This window comes from Hibiscus syriacus, unplaced genomic scaffold (genome assembly GCF_006381635.1).
Source record: "Hibiscus syriacus cultivar Baekdansim isolate YM2019G1 unplaced genomic scaffold, ASM638163v2 tig00110570_pilon, whole genome shotgun sequence".
NCBI lineage: Eukaryota > Viridiplantae > Streptophyta > Magnoliopsida > Malvales > Malvaceae > Hibiscus > Hibiscus syriacus.
This window is the reverse complement of record NW_024062785.1, coordinates 1-14,002: the sequence shown is the minus strand read 5'-3', so window position 1 is coordinate 14,002 and position 14,002 is coordinate 1. Positions and strand designations below refer to the sequence as shown.

The following is a 14,002-nucleotide window of genomic DNA, read 5'->3' as shown; positions in this document are numbered from 1 at the left end:
TTATCAATACACAGATGTGTAGACCGACTGATAATGAGTCCAGGATTTGTTATATATTTGAAGAATCATCCTATATTTTCCAAACACATACTTTAACATAAAATTCCATAACTAATCAAATGGCAGGAGCATTGGGCTCTAATTCAATTGCCATTGTTCTTGAAATGTACATTTGGTACGACTGAAGAATATGAGCTACCAGTTGCTTTATTTGAATAAACATTATCTATAGATGTCAAATATGCTCATACCTATATCTGACTAAACATTATATAAATCGAATAAAACCATAAATAAATGTCAAATATGATTATTCAAAGGAAAATGAAGTGCAGATGTGAAATAGCTATGGATCCCTATCCGTCCTTCCTGCAAGAAATATTAGAATATTAGCATCGGCTAGCATATTTTGCATATTATGTATGTCTATCAATTCATGGATATAATAATTGTTTTTTTAATTTACCATATTACTATTCCCGCCGGAAAAGTAATAATGGAAATGTATAATTATTTGAAATTAGGGTTAACTACATGCAAAATCACTCACGTTTATGTTTTGTTATTTTTTGTCACTGATTTCAAAAAAATAAGATATGGTCACTTTCGCTTTTATTTAATTAAAACGTGGTGACCCCGAGCTAACTTCCGTTAACAACAGTTAAATATTTTGATATAATCACACATTTGGTCCATGTTATTATATATTCCCTCAATTTAGTTATACTTTTAATAAATTAAAATAAAATCCTCCAATCGAATAATGTCACATGTCATGCCACGTAGAGGTGAGTATTCGATCGAGCCGAGTCGAGTCAAAATTTTTTGAGTTATTCGAGTTGACGAGTCCTATTTTACAACTCGGAGTTGACTAAGAATTTTTTCGAGTCGAGTCAAAATTTCGAGTTTATGTTTAAATTTAATTATAAATATTTATTAAAAAAATAATGGAGAAAATCAACTTCCAATTAAAAAATTAAATTTTGTTTCTTAGAACAAAGCTCTTAGCATTTGTTTTCTGATTCCTTTCTTTCCTTTCTCTTGTTTGGATCGGAGCTTGAACAGTTTCTTTGAAGGAGAGAACACTAAAACAAGGCAAAATCCCCACAAACTATAAAGGAAAGCTGTTTCACTTTTCTGATTTCTCCTCAATGAACAGCTTCCTTTTGAGAAAAAAAAATTCTGGGCTTTCCATTTCATGGAAAATATCACCTTCTCCTGCATTCTTTTCCTGTTCTGTGATCGGGTAACCTGGCTCTGGCCTCTATAAATTTCCTTTTCTATGATGGGTTCTTTCTTTTTCTCTATTGATGAAGATTATATATAAAATAAATGAAGCTTGCTTTTCTGTTTAATGCTTTTTCTTAGTATCTCTGTAATCTTTAGTGTTTCTTTAATTGTCAGATTTGCTGGTGATGATGACTATATTTTGTTTGAATTTAAGACTGCAACTTTAAATCATCATTTCTTGGTTTTGAATAAATCCTTAGCATGTGACCGTTTGTTTTTTGTAACCGTTCTGTTTGGGACATTAAAGTTGCTAGTTTCTGCAATTAATGGCTTCACCTATATATATGAAGTTAAACTTTGCTGAATTTGACTTTGGTTTGGCATTGATAGGTGTTCTTGAATTGTTAATGGAATCCATTGCTATTTCTTCATCAAAGAATCAAACTCCAGGTTCTGATATGGGAAGCAATAGCCTTCCTTTGATGTCTGGGATGCCTCGGCGGCCTTCTAGGCTCAATTACCGAAACACTCTGAAAATGAAGGGCTTTCGTACATTCATGGTGTTAGGATCGAACGATATCCAGATGGTTCGATATGTTCTCGAAAGCATTCATTTAAATCAGCCTGTGACAACATGGTGTGTGAAGAATTGCCTAATATGGCAGAACTCTACTATGATTCTAGCAAGACGAAATCCGAATCGGTGGGAAAGATTTCGGCGGTGGCTAACAAATCTTCCTTCAAACATCCCGTTGATGATCGTAAGAGTTCCAGTTCCATTGATCCATTGGAATATGAAACAACTGTGCATGGTGACATTATCATGATTTGAGTAAGCGGAACTCGAAGTAGGAAAAAATTTGACAATGACAGGTGAAGCTTCCTTCAAACATCCCATTGATGATCCTAAGAGATCTAGTTCCATTGCTTCATCGGATTATGAAACAACTGTGCATGGTGTACATTATTATGATTCGAGTAAGCGGAATCCGAATCAGTGGGAAAGATTCCAAGAATAAGAAGCAAATATTCCTTCAAACATCTCACTGATGAACATAAGAGTTGCAATTCCATTGGTTCATTGGAATATGAAAAGCTTGAGCCCGGTGTTATGCATTTGAACAACCTCATTGTACCACAATCAGAACCAAGCATTTGTCTGAGCCGTTCAAGTAGTTACCGCACGGGGTCGCTCTATGCCGAAGCAAAACAAAGTTTCACCAATACAGAAAGTGATGAAAGTGATGAAGTGAGTAGGAAGATAAGCATCAATAGAGAGCAATGCCAGTTATGTTAGTGAAAGCGGCTCGAGTTGTTCGATCAGTATCATTTACAAGCCCCACAACGCAAATGATATAAGATGGGGCTGCAATCCAAGCTGTTAGAGCAAGGAAATGAGACTTGGACTTTAAGCACTTTAGGGTGTTGAGGACTGGGATGTGGGGATATAGGGAGTGTTTATCAATCGGTACTGACCGGCACAAACACTTATTTCGCCATGAAAGTCATGGATAAAGCTCTTTTGGCAAGTCGAAAGAAGCTTCTTCGAGCACAAACCGAGAGAGAGATTCTCCGATCTTTGGATCATCCGTTTCTCCCCACCTTGTATACTCATTTCGAGACAGAGAAGCTTTCTTGCTTGGTTATGGAGTTTTGCCCTGGAGGAGACTTGCATGCTCTCAGGCAAAGACAACCTGGAAAGTACTTTCCAGAGCAAGCTGCCAGGTTAGCTCCTCATTCTCTTACTCGGACTCGAGTGTAAGTGTACGATATATAACTGCTAGGAAATGCCATTGATCTTCTTCTTTCGTTCTGCAGATTTTACATGGCCGAAGTTCTCTTCGCTTTGGAGTATCTGCACATGCTTGGGATCATTTACAGAGACCTTAAACCTGAGAATGCTTTGGTCCGAGAAGATGGACACCTAATGCTTTCGGATTTCGATCTCTCTCTTAGATGTACCGTCTCGCCGACACTGGTTAATCATCAAACTAGACCCTGGAATCGAAAACTTCAGCATTCTGTACTCAGCCTGCATGTTTGCAGCCAACATGTGTAATGCAGCCATATTGTATTCAGCCTGCATGTTATGGACCGCCTTTTTTTCGAGCAAGCATAAGAAAGAAAAGAAGAGCAAAATGAAGAACGAATCGACTCATCAAGTGAGTCTTCTCCCTGAGCTTCTTGCCGAACCTACCAACGCTCGATTGATGTCCTTTGTTGGCACTCACGAGTACTTGGCCATTAAAGGTGAAGGCCATGGAAGTGCTGTCGATTGGTGGACATTCGGGATTTTTCTATACGAACTCTTTTTCGGAAAAACCCCATTCAAGGGGGCCGAAAACCGGACGACACTCTTTAACATAATCGGCCAGCCACTGAAATTTCCAGATCACCCCAATGCGAGCTTTGCAGCGAGGGACTTAATCCGAGGCTTACTCGTAAGGAACCACAGCATCGGCTTGCACACAGGCGTGGTGCTACTGAAATTAAACAACATTCGTTCTTTCAGACTGTCAATTGGGCACTCATTCGCCAGACGCGACATGGCAAAAGTTTCCATGAACAACATGGTCCCAGGTTTAGATGTTCAGCCTTCTGGTAACTATTTGGAGATTGATTTCTTTTGATTATTTCTTTTGTTTTCTTCTTAGAAACAATGTTGTGAACACCGAAGTTGAAAAGCATCAGTTGAGACATGCAAATGAATTGAAATGAGGAATTAAGCTGCTTCTCGTCGTCTTCTTTTTAAAGTATCTATCTTTATCATTTGTATAAGATGATTTTTACAAATCCATATCCGATATTTCCCAAATTTGTAAATTATTTTGATCTTTTAGAATTGAAATCGAAATTAATGACATAAAAATCAAAATTTTCCATTAGATTTGGTTTGATCTTGTAGTTTTAATTTTTTGACATTTTTTTTAAATTAATATCTAAAGAAAGTAAACTTCAAGTTTAAAACTCCTAAGCTGGGTCTAGGGGTTACATTAACAGTGATGTAAGTTCGAAACGTTTAGCTTTACATACCAGTAATGTCTTTGAAAGGCTGAAGCTTTTTGTTTCTTTTTTATACGTAGGTTTTGCCTCAATGGTCCGCCCTTCCAGTCGGAGAGAAGTATCCCTCGGACACTGAGCTTTTAAATCATTTAGCGGCAAAATGCGGCGTTGGAGGCTCGACGGCACATCCGTTTATCGACGATTTTATCCCTACGCTTGAGGAGGATAAGGGAATTTGCTACACGCATCCTGAAAATCTTCCTGGTAAGAGTTAATGCATTCTAGTATATGCCCAAATTTGATTATAATGAGCATTTCATCTTATTTTCTGCAGGTGCAAAGAAGGATGGAAGCAGTATTCAATTCTTTCATCGGACGATCAATGCTTACGGTACCGGTGGACGAAAGCGTCGCAGAATCCGAAGCCAATATAGTATCACGAGGAGTATCGTTGGCATAAGACCGGAAAGACCAAACCCGTCATAGAGAATGGAGTTCACCAGGGCTGGAAGAAGATCATGGTTCTCTTATAAACGTTCGAAGCGAGTTCGTAAATCCGAAGAGTCAAATTGGGTGATGCACCAGTACCATTTAGGGGCTGAAGAAGAAGAGCATGATGGGGAATATGTGGTTTCTAAAATCACATATCGACATCCAAACAAACTGAGTGATGGTAGTGTAAGCATTGAAGCGCCGGATGACTCGAGAGGGATGCATGAAGATGACATTGATGAAGACATGTCTCACAATCCAATTTTTTTTACCTTAGTTAATTTTCCATACAACAGCGCTGGTCTTATTGACATTCTATAAAATTTTTCACCTTTGTCACAAAACTCCAGTAGCGGCATTCACTTTAACCATCCCACCTTTATACGGTGTGTAACGTCATCTACACCCATCTTTATGTACATAGACCCTAGGTACTTGTAACAATAGGTTTGATTGACCCGTCGAGTACGAGTCAAATGTTTACCCATAATTTTAATGAATAAAAGTATATGCCCTATTTTTTATTTAAGATTAAGTTAGATAGAATATTACTAAATTTTGTTTTAGGGCGATTCTCTCGAGTTATTAATTTTTAGTATTGTATACCTTAATTTTGAAGCAAGTCGGCACTAGATAATATATTTCCAGTTTTAGTTTTGGACCAGATTTTTTTTCCTATTTAGTAAACTTAATTTCAAGTGGGGCCGGAAAATAACCAAGAAGAGTGGCACGTTTGAATCTAACAAGTGGCAAAGATGGAAATCTTCCTATAAATATTCCACGTGTCAATAACTAAGACTTAACCAAGACAAAAAGTAGAAAATCAATTATCCATCGATTAACTTTTAATTCATTAATTAATTAATTAAATTTCATAAAATATTACTCTTATTTATTATTAATTTTCCTTATAATATTTTTCAATTTAACAAAGAGGCCCCCCATCAGCGTGTATCTTATTATACTAATTATTACGAGTAACAGTATTTAATTCAAACATCATTTGAGAAAAAAAGAAAATAAATAACTTCTGATCAAATTAATTGGTCGATTGAAGTGAAAAATCTAAGCTTCAACTTGGAAGTAATCTGGCAAAACAGACGACATTCTATTTCCGACGAAGATAGGAAACAGGAAACGATGTCGTCTCCGGACATTGCTTCAATCTTGGAAAACTCGAGGGAACTCGATCGGTTGAGGAAAGATCAAGAGGATGTGCTCGCCGAAATCAACAGCTTCACAAGAAGCTTCAAGCTAGTAAAATTCTCAACCTTTTTCTGGTTTAGCTTCAGATTTCATGATCTGGGTTGATTTTTTTTGGTCACTGTGATTATTGGGTTTGTTTTAGATTATTGAAATACGGTCATTATAACTTTCTGGGTTTTGTATTGTTCCATTCGAACAATTGATTCTTGAGTTGGGTTTGGTTTAAAAGAGCTTAAATTTTGTTGATGATGGAATGTATTGGATGAGTAAGCTAACTTTTTTGCATATTATTGCTAATTGCTTAATTTATGAAATTCTTTTCGTTTTTAGGAGAAAAGGAGAATAGAGATAATCAAATAGCAAAAGATAGGACAATTTACATTGGCTTGCTTTAAAACTTGGTTGCATTTGTTTTTTAGGTAAAGAAGCTAAGTTCTTGTGAATTGGTTTACTAGGTTTTATGATCAAAATTGTGGTATAATATTAAGTGTGGTATATGTGACATGTAAGTTTGGTGTTAAGGATTTGCCTAGGATAATAAAAAAAAACTATTTAGCTATAAAAATGGCTGCCTATGTGGCCGAGTTTTCATGGAGAGTCGAAGTTATGTGATTTTCCGGTGTTATTCGTTAGATGCTTGGAATTCCATGTAGAGAGTGGTTAAACTTGCTTGTAGATTAATGGTCAAAGCTTCATGTATAATTACCTTTTAAATAGTGAACCACATAATACTCGTATCATAACTTTGCTCCTATATTCTTTTTCTCCGAAATGTTTTGATTGATTTAATTGAGAATGATTGCACAAAAGATGTCAGAAATCAGAATATTCTACAAATTAACAACAAACTGTGTGTATTGGAACACTAAAAGTAGTGTTGTTAATTTGATATGGTATAAGCTCGATTAAAAGTTTCTTAGATGCACGTAGTTGACAATCAGGAGTATAGAAGTAGCATGGGAGGAATTTTAGATCCATCATTTCCTATCATTTAAACATTAACAGAAACTACGGGATGCGTTTGGATGAAGAATTTTGTGGCTCTTGAATAATGACTTGAGGTTTAGAGATTTCAACAAATAATCAATTTCTGGATTGTTGTCTTGCATAGAGCAACTTATTACAGCTTAATGAGTAGAAAGTTTACTTAGAATCTTGGATCAAATGATTAAATTGTATTCTTTAAGATTCGAGATCATTTCTCTCTTCTTTACTTTATTTGTCCTTATTCCTGTTTAATTATTACTGTCAGTGATAGTTTATGCTAATCCTGAACTTTTGTATATAATGCAGCTCCTGAGGTAGTTGAGAAACCTGGCGATTCTTCATTGTCGAAGCTGAAAACTTTATATATTCAAGCTAGAGATCTTTCAGAAAAAGAAGTAACGTATGCTCACTATCTCTAACAAAGTCTTGTTCAATTTGCTTAGTCCTCTCTTTCTCTCCCCCATTTCTAGTAAATCCGCGGCTTGTATTTTTCGAGTGTAGGAATCAACTTCTGGCTAGATTTGTATTTCCAAGTACCGTTTCCATTGTTTTGACCAACCCCTTTTTTGGAATTGATACAGGATTTCCGGCTTGTTAGTAAGTCAACTTGATGCTTTCTTGCCATCTGGACCTCCGGGACAACAACGAGAAAAAGAGCGGTGTGTGCTACCAATGTCTAGCTTGGACGTTTCAGTTGATTTAAATCCCTTTGCATGATATTTAGGCTCCGGTTGATAATGTCTAGCTTTGCATTATATTTATACCTCGTTTTCATTTTTGCTGCATTTCACTTTTTATCGAGAAAAGTAAAGGAAAGCAAGAAGCAAATAGAAAAAGTATCAACCAAACTAAGCCCTACGAATCTTAAAAATCCATTATATAAAGTTAAAAGCTAAGGTATATCTGGACACCATGGCACTTTTCTTTAACTGTGGAAGGGTTAGCAGCAGCCTGCGGTTATATAGTAATGAAGAAGATTTTCTACCTTATACCTCTCTTTCCCTTTCTAATAGTACAGTAGGTGAGTCATTTACTGAAACATATAGTTGCTTGGCCGATGACAGAAAAGTTGTTGAAGTGATATGACCCCAGGTTCCGAATTTATATTGTTATAGTTGCAATCTTAAGTTTTATGCTCTCTCTGTTTTCTGAAGCTCGAACATTGAATGTATGAGATGTACCGAAAAGGAAAATTCATTTCTTTGTGTAGATTTCGGTACTAGTATAAGAGTATTGGAACTGCCCTTTTGTGTAGCTGTGCCTGACATTAAAAATTGCAGATGGTAATGATCAAAAAAGGAAAAGAGTGAATTGATTTGGATATTTCCCGCCTCTCTCCTTCTATGCGGAGTCATCGAAGCTTGTGTTAGCCTCAAAGATGAGCAGGTAAGTTTTTAGACTCATGTAGCAAACATGAAAACCAGATTCCATTAGTTTGTGTAATCAGTCGTTGATATTTTGTTCGTAGACCAAATTTTTTTGTGCTCTTATGCCCAGGTTGCTGCAAGAGTCACCTCGGATGCTGAGAAGGACGAGTGGTTCGTTGTGAAAGTGATAAATTTTGACGAGAAAACAAAGGAGTAAGTACGGTTCGTGTAAGACATTAAATTTTGGCTTGTGCTGATTCCATTCGGAATATTCTTTGTTCTTGGTTAAAGTTGCATCTCCATATGCAGATTTGAAGTTCTCGACGAGGAGCCAGGTGATGATGAAGAGGGCGGTGGCCAAAGGTAAGCTTTTATGCTTTATGTTTTAGTGTTTCGATAGATTCAGACCAGAATTCGAATCAGTTTAAGTATTTATACCACTAGATTGGAGAGAACATAGATTTTGAAAGCACCTAAAAATACAAATTTTTGTTTTTGTTACTGCAACTTCAGGGAAGTACAAGCTGCCTGCATCTTGCATTATACCGTTCCCCAAGCGGAACGATCCGTCTAGTACTCAAGAATTCCCTGCTGGAAGACAAGTTCTGGCTGTTTATCCTGGAACTGCACTCTATAAGGCGACTGTCATCAGTACCTCGAAAGGTAATGATTCCAGTCATCTCCATACTAATTCCGGCCAGTTGCTGCTGTTTCTATTTTACTTATATGTTGAACTGACCACTCATTTCTTGCATATATCCATGGGGGACACCAACCATTTATATTTTTCCAGAGGAAATCGGACGAGTAAGTAACATCCTCGATTCTTGACCATCTGTTTGTTGATTACTGTTATTATTAGTTGATTAACTGTTGCTTTTTTCCCAGGTATATACTGGAATTCGACGATGACGAGGAAGATGGAGCTTGCCTCAGCGGACAGTACCGTTTCACAAGGTGGTTCCGTTGCCGGAAGGACATCGGCAATGAGATGTAATTTATATAAATTTGTATAATATAGAGCTGTAGCTGGCGTTTAAACCTGTGAATCTGACCTAATTTTCACGTGCCTTGTGTTATTTGATTAGTAGTGAAAGATTGCCACTGATAACTATTGCTACTTCAGTTCTTCATTACTTGTAAATGGCTGCCATTGGACTCGGTATTCGACTCAGTCGTTTGTTGATCCCGTTCCCGCTCAACTTTGTCAATAATATTCTAAAGGGTAAAATACTTTTAAAACACTTAACTTTGTCTGTATTTCTGTTTTGGTCACTCAACTTTAAAAAATTTCAATTCATCATTCAACTTTCAAAATTGATATTTTGGTCACTAGGTGTTAAATCAAAAACGGTGGTGGCATGACATGGGAAACGAAATGAAAAAAGGATTTAAGTGGACATTGTGGTATTCAAAATTGATATTTTGGTCACCTAGGTGTTAAAAGAAAAACGGTGATGGCATGACATGGGAAACTAAAAATTTATTTTGAAAGTTGAGCGATGAAATTAAAACTTTTCAAGGTCGAGTAACCAAAACAAATACACAAGATGAGAGAAAGATCTAACACCTTCATCTCCACCTTTCTTCCTTCCCTTCCCTATAAAAACAAGAAAAGATCTTGGTACCAATCCCACGTCTATTTAATCACCAGCTGCGATTCTCCGTTCAAACCAGAAATAATGAACCACTAAAGATCAACATAACCTCTGTTTCATCAATAAAATTGTATAATTTTCAACACATATATGATACACCAAAAAATAATTAAAATACTAAATAAAATAAGATGTAATGTGGAAACTAGCATGGAGTAATATTGTGAAAGTGATATTATCTGATGTTGCTTAAATTTTACAGCTTGATCGGAGAGCAGTGATTATACAGGTGGTCTTTATGCTGCTTATGGGGCAAAGCAAAAGAAGCAGAAGAAGTGAGAGATGAAGAGCGCTGTGGCTTAAGCCCTTAGGACCCTCGTCTAGTGATCAGATTCCTTTGCTGCAAAGCATAATTGGACAATAAGTTAAGGCTAAACACCTCAATTTATTTTATTCGAAGTATACGCACATGGTTTAACTTGTGTTCCATTTTTTAAGTTTTTTTAAATATTTTAAATTTTATATATCACGAAATCTTGATGTACAAGTACAACAGCTTAATTTAATGTTAGGGAATAGTAGAAAATAAGCGTTTACCGGTTTTTTTATTTTTTCTACCCGTTCTATTATTGTTTGGCACTTTACCGGAAATATTAAAAAACATTAAAGTTTAGGTAGAAATAATAATGTTTTAGGTAATTTTTACCAGTTTTGTTATTTAAATAATAACAAACGGTAATGTCTTTTTTTAGTTGTATATTAAAAGTGTCGCACTGTAGAACTTCCTCTCAGAGAAATGATCACGTTAGACTCTAAACTGGAACGAACCGCTACGGCTTAAATAGTCACATAATTAAACGTTAAGTACCAAACTGGAACGAAATAAACGTTAGACACTAAACTTAAACAATGGACATAGGTTAGACACCTTTTGTATATTAAGCTTTTTTATTACCCTCAACGAATAATTTGTTAAGCGTAAATACACAAACAATATAACTATCTCCTATGTTTTCTTTTTGTTATAATTATAATTACAGCGCTATGTTTCACTTCATCCATAATTTATCAGTATAAATAAATGTTAGGGTAAGTTACACATTTAGTACTTAAACTATCATTTTAGTTTTTAATACGTAAATTTTTAATTTTTTCGGAATCATACTAACGTTTGGTTTTTATTTCATTTTAGTATTTACGTTAAAAATTTAAAGTGTATAGTACCTAAACTATCAGTATTGGTCCATTTTAGTACCTAGATTTTTTCCAACTTAACGTTAAATTTTGAACGGATACTAAAATGAAACAAAACTAAACTTTGAGTATATTTTTGAAAAAAAATTGAAAGTTTAGGTACTAAAACAAATCAAACTGATAGTTTAAATACAAACACCCCCTAGATGTTAACAGTTTCTGTAATTATTATAACCAAATAAATGATTTCCTCTAAAAATATATATAATATACTAAAAACCATGAAAATCGTTAAATTCTCCTAATCAGTTATAACCATTCCCTATATAAACCCACTGACTTTGCGTTGTATTCAAATCATTCATCAGTTTTGCAGTGTTTTTTTCTCGAGAGAAATAGTACTGCATTTCTTTTCGAATCATATAGATAAGCAAACGTATAAATCACATACCTTTCTTCTCAAATTCAACCAACAAAAACAAAAGCAAAGATGACTCGCCAAATTATTATTGCCGTCGCCCTTGTTTTCTTGGCCGTCGTTGGGGCCTATGCGGCCCATACTAAGCCATCCTAAGGGGGAATCATCGGCGTCCCCTCCTCCTCCCCCACCTCATCTCCCTCCTCGGGCAGCGCCGGCTCCACCGGCCACCATAGAGGCCATGCTCCTCCTTCACTAGACGCTCCCGCACCGGCACCATCGATTCTAATTCTCTCAAAGCCTCCGGCGTCATTGGGGTTGCCACCGGTGTTGCCGGACTCTTCTTTTTCATTTAAGCTTTAATATCACACGTGCATGTATGCATGGAACATGCATGGACGTACTGATCATATAGTCACGTACGATTTATATATGATTTAAATGTATTAATTCGTGAAAAGCTGAAATTAATAATGTATGAAAAGTCTTGAATAGTAAATATATATAACAAGACTTTGGTGACTATTGTTTAATTCAACTCTCCCTTATTTTCAGTTATACGTATAATAAAGATTGATGGTAAAGAACTGGAATATAAATTATATTGAACATGAGTTTAATTTAAAGTTATTTTTTAAATTTTAATTAGAAATAATAAATATATGAAAAGATAGTATCCACGCGGACGTGTCGAAGACGTATTACACGACACGACACGACATGACCCGACCCGACCCGAGACGGGACGGTGGTGCGCGAGAGTCCCCCTTGTTCTCTTCCACTCAACAAGAAAGTGAGAAATCTAAGTCTTAAATACCCAATCCCAATAGTGGTTCCAATACTATGTGGGATTGAACATTGCCAACACTTGGGAATCTTTTACACTATCGCAACACATTCTTTATTGTTTCAAACTAAGATATTACAAATGGCTTGGGAATCTTTTACACTATCGCGCAACACATTCTTTATTGTTTCAAATTCCACGTGAATTTGGAATAGTTAAAATGTAAACTTATTTTGGATTTTTCACTATCGCAACACTTTTTCACTATTGCAATAACACATTTTTCAAACTCTCGCAACACATTTTAACTATCGCAACACATTTTTTACAATCGCGTTGCGAATCTGGATATTCGCGTGCGAATTTGAAAACTGAGTTGAAAATTAGAGTTCATGTTGCGATTTTGTTGGTCATTTTGGCAAATCCAAAAAAAGTTGGTTAAATCGTATATTATAAGGCATTTTCGATCACTGGGGTTATTTTCTCTAATTTAAATAACTAATAGTTCTTATAAAAATAAATAAATCTTTAAATTTTCTGAAGAAACATTAAACGCTTGACTTCTTAAATGAATCAATTAAATTCATTTGCCATGTAATTATTCATCAAAAAGGCAAAAATTATCATAGATTATCAACATCAATAATGTGGTTACTACATTAATATCATGAATTATGACGTTGATATCGTAACAAGCAACAATAATTTTTATATTAAAGGACCACATTAAATTTTTCTTAACTTAAGGATCACATTGAGTGAAAAATAAGTTTACGAATTACATTTAAATTTTGTCTAAAAAATTGAGGGCCTCAATAACCATTAAAATTAATTTAATAAATTTTATTCTAGTTATAAAAAAATATTTTCTTTAATTCTCTATATGCTTTCACTTTTATAAATCAATTTCTAAAAATTAAATTATTTTTATAATTAATATTCAATTAAACATATGACATCAAATAGAATAATCATTTAAGTATTATGGTCATTATGATAGGGTCTCTAACCATGTTAGTAAAAGGTAACGTTCAACGCTAATGAAGGGCTTGATTGAATATATTTTTTGGCTATAAGGAGTTAATGGTAGCAACATTTTCATGAGGACTTATTATTCTTCAACATTTGAATGAGGACTTTTACAATTAAGCCTATTTGTTTTCAATATTATAAAACCGAACGCTTTGATTTGACACCTAGAGGGGGCGGAAAAGGCAGAGAGAGTGAACGTATCCCCAAAGGAGGACCAAATACAGAAAGAAATGTCTTCGTCATTGGGTATTTCATTTCCCACCTCTGATTTTTCCCTCCTCCAATCAACCGGGAAAAATCAGCAAACAAGATGCATCTTGGAATTCATTTCCGCTGGAACTCACATATGAAACTTTAGGTTGGCTTGCGTTTTTTTCGTGGTCCATTGGTTTCTATCCTCAAGTCATCTTAAATTTCCGAAGAAAAAGGTACCTTGAAATACCAGAATTCTAGTTTCGATATTTTTTTACTCTGATCTTACTGTTTCCAATTTTTCCTTTGTTTGTTCCAACTCTCAGCGTTATTGGGTTGAACTTCGATTTCGTGCTGCTAAATTTGACAAAGCACTCCTTTATATGATCTACAAACGTTTGTCTACTTTAGCCCAGTTATTCAGCAGCAATACTTTGACAAATATGGGCTCTGGACAGGTTCTTTTTTAGTATTCCCTTTTCTATGTTGGGTTTTC

At 35.3% G+C, this 14,002-nt stretch overlaps 2 pseudogenes; both read left to right on the top strand.

The window, feature by feature from the left end:
* The first annotated feature begins 2,113 nt into the window (after window positions 1-2,113).
* On the top strand, window positions 2,114-3,842 carry LOC120132866 (annotated as a pseudogene).
* A 1,877-nt stretch (window positions 3,843-5,719) lies between these two features.
* LOC120132867 lies at window positions 5,720-10,222 on the top strand (annotated as a pseudogene).
* Window positions 10,223-14,002: the final 3,780 nt, after the last annotated feature.